Source organism: Theropithecus gelada, chromosome 7a (genome assembly GCF_003255815.1).
Source record: "Theropithecus gelada isolate Dixy chromosome 7a, Tgel_1.0, whole genome shotgun sequence".
Taxonomy (NCBI): Eukaryota; Metazoa; Chordata; class Mammalia; order Primates; family Cercopithecidae; genus Theropithecus; species Theropithecus gelada.
Genome location: NC_037674.1, coordinates 55,612,967 through 55,621,384, shown reverse-complemented (window position 1 = coordinate 55,621,384; position 8,418 = coordinate 55,612,967). Strand labels below are relative to the sequence as shown.

General features: G+C 40.0%; 2 pseudogenes across 1 annotated transcript; both read left to right on the top strand.

Annotated features, from left to right (window-relative positions):
- Positions 1-489: 489 nt before the first annotated feature.
- Positions 490-621, top strand: LOC112628170 (annotated as a pseudogene).
- Positions 622-6,431: 5,810 nt separating this feature from the next.
- On the top strand, positions 6,432-7,883 carry LOC112627843 (annotated as a pseudogene). Its single transcript, XR_003120233.1, has one exon. The product of XR_003120233.1 is annotated as a transcription factor Dp-1 pseudogene (transcript).
- Positions 7,884-8,418: the final 535 nt, after the last annotated feature.

Here is an 8,418-nt window from a genome sequence, read left to right as displayed (position 1 = left end):
TTGAGAAGCACAATAAAATGCAACAAAACGAGGTATGCTTGTACTTAATATCAGAATCTTGTGTATCCTGCCTGAGATATTGCATGCATATACAGATTGTAAGAATATACATGTATATGTAAGAGTCTGTATATTTATACATATGGTAATTTATATAAATTTGTTTACATCTAGCTTTTCCACTTAATGAATATCTGGCAGATCACTTTATATAAATTTTTATAGAGCTACTTCATTATTTATAATGACTATATACTTTTCCATCCTATGTTTGGACTATATTTAACCATCAAATATCGAACATTTAAACTGTTTCTAATATTTTCTATCACAACACTGCTGCAATGAATATATTTATAATACATGGGTTTATCTGTAGAATATATAATCTAGAAGTGAAATAATTAAGTTAAAGTTTGATAGATATGATCAGATTACCTTTTATAGAGGTGATATCAAGTTACACCCTCTACAGAAGTGTTTAAGAGTATCACTTCTTGGCCTTTTGGCTAAGATCAAGTGTAGTATCTGTTCTTATCAGAAGTGTTTAAGAGTATCTCTTTCTCTACAGTTTTTCCAAAGTTGAATTTCATCAAACTTTTTGATGCTTATGAACCTGATATATAAATTTTTAAAACTCAGCATAAGTTCTAATTACACTGTTCTTGTTATAAAAAAGGTTGACTTTTTTTTCGTATGAAGAAAATCCATTTCTTTTTCTGTTTTGGGGAAATACGTCTTCATATACTTTGTCCATTTTCCTATTAAAGCATTCCACTTCTTACTGATTTGTATAGTTCTTTACCTATATTGGTGAATTTACCCAGTTGTGATATAAATTTAAAATATTTCTTCATAGTTTATTGCTTGTCTTTTTTAATGTTCTTGTCATGCAGAAAACTTTTTATATCTAAGTTATTACATTGATCCCATATTTTCCTTTGATAAGTTTTAGGTTTTGTGTTACAGTTAGAAAGATATCTGCTTTGTGAAATTATTTTTAAACTCTCATTTTTGTGGTGTTTAATAATTATACATATATATATTTATATTTCATCTGCTTGGCAAATAATCTCTTTTCTCCACTTCTTCTAAACACTGCTTTTATTATATGCTAAATTTTTGAATAAATTTGTGTCAATTTATGTACTCTACATTCATTTCCTTTGACCTGTCTGTGGATTCATGCCTCAGTACCATACATTTTTATTTACTATAGCATGATAATATCTTGTAATATCTGGCAGAGCTTATCTCTTCTCCTGCAGTAGCAGGAGTTGGGTGTCCATGGCATATACAATCTTAAAGGATTTTTAATACAGATTTTCAAATCTATTAGGATAGAGTTTAAAGTGTTATTCTTTATTTTCTTCCTCATCTATAGCTAGAGATCTATTCTTACTCCTAAGTTTGAATAGTCATTTGCTTTTCCTGAAGTTTTGCATAGTTTATGGGTTTAATGAAAAAAGCAGCCTCTGGATGAACTTATCAGTTTTACATTTTTTTTTACTAATCATTAATTTTTGTTTATATCATTATTTTTCCTCCTCTTTTCCTTCATTTTTTGTCTGTAATATATGTCATTTACTTAATTTATATTTATTTTTTTATTTGGTAATAAATACACTTAATGCAATAAATCAGTTTTTGATTACTGCAGAGGTATTGATATGTAGCCTCCTCATTTTCATTTTTGTAACCATTTAATAATTACTCTTTCAATTTTTCTTTTACCCTAGAATTATTTAGGATACTGTTTGTTTTTCATATTTTCAAGTGATTGGATTTTTAAAATACAAATTTCATTTGACTTAGAAAATGAGTCCATGTAGTTTCTATTTTGGAGAGATTTTTTAACTAAAATTTTCTTTGTCATCCAATATAGGCCATAAATTGGCACTAGAACAAAGTGTAAGGTTTATAGGGCCCAGATTGTAATGTCAATGTGTTAAGTCTGTCTTACTAACTTTATTATTTAAGGCTTTTATATTATTATTGTATACCTTCCTCATTTTTGAAGCTTTAAAGAAGTGTATTGACCTCTCTCATTGCTATGCCTTTCATTTCTTTCTATTTAAAAACATATTTTGATGCAATCTTATTTGTTAACAATGCAATTTATTAAATATTCATGCCTTTATAAATTAGACTTCACAACAAAAAATGACAATTTCCTCTTTGTTTTACCCATGAAGTCTACTTTTGCTGATATTGATATTGCAACGCCTGTTTTTCTTCATGTTTTTCAGATATATCTTTGCACAACCTTAACTTTAGCATCTCAGCATCTCTTTTAAAAATTTTCATGATTCTCTAGCTCTTGGAAGTTTATGTTGTTGTTGTTGCTAGTGTAACAAACCCTCAGTCTTCTTATTTCTTAATGGAGATGATAATAGTAGTACCTGTCTCAAAGGGTTGCTGGAAGGACTAAATAAGATCATGTACGGCAAGTGCTGAACACAGTCTTATTATTATTATTAATCCCAAAGTGATAAAAATCATGCATTTCCTCTCTCTCTCTCTCACGTTTTGCCCTTGTCACCCAGGCTAGAGTGCAATAATGCCATCTCAGCTCACTGCAACTTCCACCTCCTGGGTTCAAGCGATTCTCCTGCCTCAGCCTCCTGAGTAGCTGGGATTACAGGTGGCCACCACCATGCCCAGCTAATTTTTGTATTTTTAGTAGAGACGGGGGTTTCATCATGTTGGCCAGGCTGGTCTTGAACTCCTGACCTCAGGTGACCCACCCGCCTTGGCCTCTCAAAGTGCTGGGATTACAGGTATGAGCCACTGCTCCGAGCCCATTGTTTTGTTTGTTTGTTTTTGTAAACTAAGTTTTCTTCTGTTATACTTTAAACCATAGGTTGCCTTGTGAACTAATAAACCTTGAATTTAAACAAACAGAAAATATACAGCCATTTGTTAAATTTAGTTATGGCCATTCTTATACTGAACAGGGAATAGGGCAAGATTTCCCTCTCAGACTTTAGGATTCTAAGCCCACGTGACCTGTAGTGACAAGGGGCAGCAAGGCATCAGGTATCATGGTTAAAGCGAGCTCCTCCGCAGCCAGCCCACTGCCTCCAGGGCCCAGCTCCACCCCCGCCTGCTCCCTAGCTGGCTAAGAGAGCTCAGATGAGTTCCTTTACCTCCCCACCTACACACTCTCATCTGTGAAATGGGGATATTAACAGCACCTTTCTCATAGCTGTGTTGTGAAGATGAAATTAATGAATACATGCAAAGTGCTTAAATACCTGGCCAGTCGTGAATGCTACATACACAGGTGAGCTGTTAGCTGCTATTACTCATGCTCTGCTCTCCTCCCCTTCTCCGTCAGCACTGTCCAAGTTCCTCTTCACTTGTATACCAATTAGTTTTCATTAACTTGATTAAGTACAAGAAATATTTTCAGAGTACCTACTGTGTTTCAGACACTGTGCTGCTACTTGTAAGAAGCGCAATATCTATCACAGGAGACAGACATATAAATATAATAGTGATAAGGCAGTGTAAATAGTAATTTAATAAAAACTCCAAACAATGAAATAATAGTAATAAGTCAGTGTAGAGCATAACAGTGGGAACATAAGTCGGGGGCAGAGGAGGCATAGAGAAGGGGCAGTTGCTTCTCTCTGGGGCAGGGGGAGGGAAGGCTCTGAAGAAGAAGGGAGCCCAGGAATGGATCTTGAGCTGGGTCTGAGCTGGAGTCTTAGGTGAGGAACCAGCAGGCAGGAAGGCATGGTGACCTGAAATAACATGGCATTCCCACACCCATCTCTGCATGCCGCCTCTCGTCCTCCAGTTGGGAACATCTCCCCATGTTGTTTACCTCCCTGAAGAAATGTCCCTTCTTCTGAAGTCCTGCTCAAGTCCTACTTTCTCCGAGAGTCCTGTCCCCAGCATCTGACTCGCTCTGACTCACCTGGCTTCCCTTGTGCTGTGACCACGCCTGTGTCTCGCTTCTCCCTGCTCCCAGGTGGCTGTACAGTGCTGGGCGCACGGTAAGTGCATGTTGATGGATAAAGTGATTACCAACACCATTAAATGACTAATGCTTTATCCCAACACCATGGCTGTGAGAGCCCATTTCCCACTGAAATTCCCACTGGTCTTTGAAGAGAGGAGATCAGGGTGATTTGTCTTTTCCTAGCTCATGCTACATGTCCCTTTTACATGATTCTCTCAGGAGCCCCAGGGAACATAAGGGACCTGGCTTGAGATTACAAAATGGCTGAGAAACAAAGAGGAGAGAGGTGCAGAAACCTGGCGAATACAGCCCTTGTCGCTGAAATGTCAGACCCACTGAAGTCAAGCCCATTAATCTTGTTTTATTGCAAGATTCAAAATCGCCATGCTATGGCAGCCACAAAATTGATAGATGGGTTTCTCTGTGTTCCCCCAGTACCTTGGCTGCCTGGGAAACCAGACCCCAGATGAACAAGGAGAGGAAATTAAAACCGCCCTTGGAGATTTTTCAGTAACTGCTGCTAGAGAAAGACCGGGCATTCACGGTCTCTGGCCGCCAAGTTGCTTACACTTGGGTTTTACTGCGTTTTTTTATAAGCAAATCAAAGAAATAGAAATGCTGAAACCATCGCGGTAAATCTTAAGCAGCTTCCCACTCCAGTGAGGGGCAGGAGCGGCCACAACCTGGCTGTCCTGTTGCTTAAGGCCATGGGGTTGTGATCTTGTTTGGCTTTTTGTTAATGACATAGGTGAAAAATAGAAATGCCTGGTTGTTTTAATTTGGGGTTCTTTGATCACTGGGGAGCTGAAATCTTTTTCCATATGTCAGTTTTCTAGTTGGATTCCATCTTTTGTAAATAGCCATTTTCCTTCTGCCACTAATGTAATTAATGATTCAGTTCAGCAGTTCCGCATGTACTGTGGGTCTAGCACATTCAGAGGTGAGGAAGGCATGGAGGTGAGTTATGTATGTCCCACTTCCTAACACAGTACAGGGGGAAAGAGAGAGAGTAGGAGGGAGAAAGGGAAACAGAATGTCACTTTGCTGCAATGTGGCTGATAAGGATACTTCCAGAATGTTTTCCCTGTTTTTTTTTTTTTTTTGCTTTTTAAACAAAAATTGTGGAGAACATAGAGATGTTTCTGTTCTTTTAATATTATCAATTACCTATCTTTTGTGATTACTTCTATCACTTTTTAAATATTCATTTTTGTTTCATTTTAACTTTCTGTGGTCAATTTTTTTTAAATCCCAAATCTGGCTGAAATTTATTTACATGTTAGATTTTTATGAGTTATAGGTCTTCCTTCTTTTTCTAAATTACTTTGATTTTGCAAACATTATATTGACTAATTCTTCCCTTTTCTGAGTGTTTTTTTTTTTGATAGCTCTTTTGTTTGTTATACATAAAATTCCCACATATACACACACAGGGATTATAATATTTATTTTCCTTTGTGCCGATACGTTGCTCTTTATTATTGTTGATTTTCAATACATTTAAATATCTGGCAGAACTAGCACATCCCAGAATTTTTTTGTAGTCTATCTTATTTATTCTTTCTTTTGACTATTAGGGATTTTTTTTCCAGTTCCAAGAAAATATCCAGAGAAATTATTTTTGACCTTGTATTCAATCTATATATTTATTTAGGTAAACCAATATGTTTATAATATAATGTTAGGAGTAACACTCAAAATCCTAAGGAAATTGATCTTGGACAAAGGATTCTTAGCAAAGCAATTTTACTTCTGTGCAGAGGGGTGCCTCCTTGGCCAGTCGCCATGAGAGCACACCTGAACAAAGGGGCACGAGAGCCTTTATTCCTGACACAAGTCCTGCTCCTGTGTACATTCCCCATTGGTCGGGGTCGGGTGGTACAATCTAAACTAATCTCGGTTGGCTAAACATTTGATTTTTTTTAGGTAAGGTGGGCACATAAAAGAAAATGGAGAGGAAGGGGAAGGGGTGTCTGTAATGAGGTAGAAAGTTAGTCCTCTTCTCAAATAAGGAAAGGATGTCAGCTGGTACTGATAATGCCTGGTACTGTGGCGTGCCTGGGCATCTAACAAAGGCAAAAAGGGAAAAAGGAGAAAAAGGGAGGGGGTACTATGAATTAAAGAATAAAATATAGATCAGATTATTTGAAGAGAAACCTCATCATATCCCACAGTAACATGAATAGCACCATCCAGGAATGAATTATATTTTACTTTTATTCAAATTTCTTGTAATTTGTCCCAAAGTTTGATGCTTTGTTTATAAAGCCACTCACATGAGGATATATGTTTAGTATAATAATTTGTACACTTTGCTATAATTTAGATTAGATTTCTTTGTATTTTAGTAATGTGCAAGGAAATTATTATTTTATTTATGTGTACATCTTGTATCTGGTTAATTTTCTACACTTAAAAAATTAATTCTGGAGGTTTTCAGTTAAAACCTGCTTTTGGCGCCACTCAGCCCAGGGCTGGGACCCCACCAGGGCTGGGACTGCCCGGCCTGGCCCCCGCCCGCGCCTCCCCGCGCCACCCCGCCCCTCCCAGCGCTGCCCAGCGCCCCTCACCGTGCGCTTTCCACGCACCCGCCGGCGCGGCCAGACCGGGTAGCCAGAAAAATCATTTTTCTTCGCTGGGAAGGTGAACATTTGTAGAATTGATTTCCCGGATCTGGTAACATGGCAAAAGATGCCGGTCTTATTGAAGCCAACGGAGAACTCACGGTCTTCACAGACCAAAACCTTAGTCCCGGAAAAGTCGTGGTGTCCCTCGTGGCCGTTCACCCCTCCACCGTCAACCCGCTCGGGAAGCAGCTCTTGGCAAAAACCTTTGGACAGTCCAATGTCAACATTGCCCAGCAAGTGGTAATTGCTACGCCTCAGAGACCAGCAGCGTCAAACGCCCTGGTGGTAGGAAGCCCACACATCCCCAGCACTCACTTTGCCTCTCAGAGCCAGCCTTCCGACTCCTCACCTTGGGCTGCCGGGAAGCGCAACAGAAAAGGAGAGAAGAATGGCCAAGGGCCTGCGGCACTTCTCCATGAAGGTCTGCGAGAAGGTTCAGAGGAACGGGACCACTTCCTACAACGAAGTGGGGGACGAGCTGGTCTCGGAGTTCAGTGCTGCCGGCAACCACATCTTACCAAACGAGTCAGGTTATGACCAGAACAGCATAAGACGGCGCGTCTACGATGCCGTAAACGTGCTGATGGCCATGAACATCATCTCCAAGGAGAAAAAGGAGATCAAGTGGATTGGTCTGCCCACCAACTCGGCTCAGGAATGTCAGAACTTAGAGGTGGAAAGACAGAGGAGACTTGAAAGAATAAAACAGAAACAGTCTCAACTTCAAAACTTATTCTACAGCAAATTGCCTTCAAGAACCTGGTGCAGAGAAACCGGCACTCAGAGCAGCAGGCCAGCCAGCCGCTGCCGCCCAACTTGGTCATCCACCTGCCCTTCATCATCATCAACACCAGCAAGAAGACCGTCATCGACTGCAGCATCTACAATGACAATTTCGAGTGTCTGTTTAATTTTGACAACACATTTGAAATTCACGATGACACAGAAGCGCTGAAGCAGATGGGCATGGCCTGCGGGCTGGAGTCTGGGAGCTGCTCTGCTGAAGACCTTAAAATGGCCAGAAGTCTGGTCCGAAAGGCTCTGGAGCCGTACGTGACAGAAATGGCTCAGGGAACGTTGGAGGCGTGTTCATCACGACGGCAGGTTCCACGTCTAACGGCACGAGGTTCTCTGCCAGTGACCTGACCAACGGTGCAGCTGGGACGCTGGCCACAAGCCCCGATGGGTCTTAGTACAGCCGCTCCAGGGTGGAGACCCTGGTGTCTTAAGTCGGGGAGGACGACGAGGAGGATAATGTCTTCAACGAGAATGAGGAGGACGACTGACGTTCTCCCCACTTCAATTTCAGCTTCAGGAAAACGTTTACGGGAAAGAATTTTTTTTTTTATTGTGGGTTTTCTGTTTCCTTTTGGCCTACTCCCAAGGAGATATTGGTAAGCTATTGAATTTAGATATGCACCTCTGATAAGCAAGGATTGTTTCCCGTAGGATTAGGACGTGCTGTGGATGTGTGTTTTGATACCAGTGTACAGATGCAGAGTGTTTATTTACTGTTTAGGATTTTGTGTTTTCATTTTCTATTTTTCTTCAAGTGCAGAGTTCATTTTTGCCGCTGAACAGTTTTTGTTGAGTTGCTGAAGCAATTGTATTTCATCCACATTCATGAAAATGAAACGCCCTCCTGTTGTGGATGGTGATCACCTGATGCCGTTTATTTGCGTGAGTTTGGGCGGCGCCCCCGCTGGCAGATGGTGAGACTCTGTGGAGTTTGTTCAGTGGTACCATGTCCAAGCAAACAGCAGAATTCGACTTTCTATACAGCCCCAAGCAAAACAGCAGAATTCAGCTTTCTAAACAATA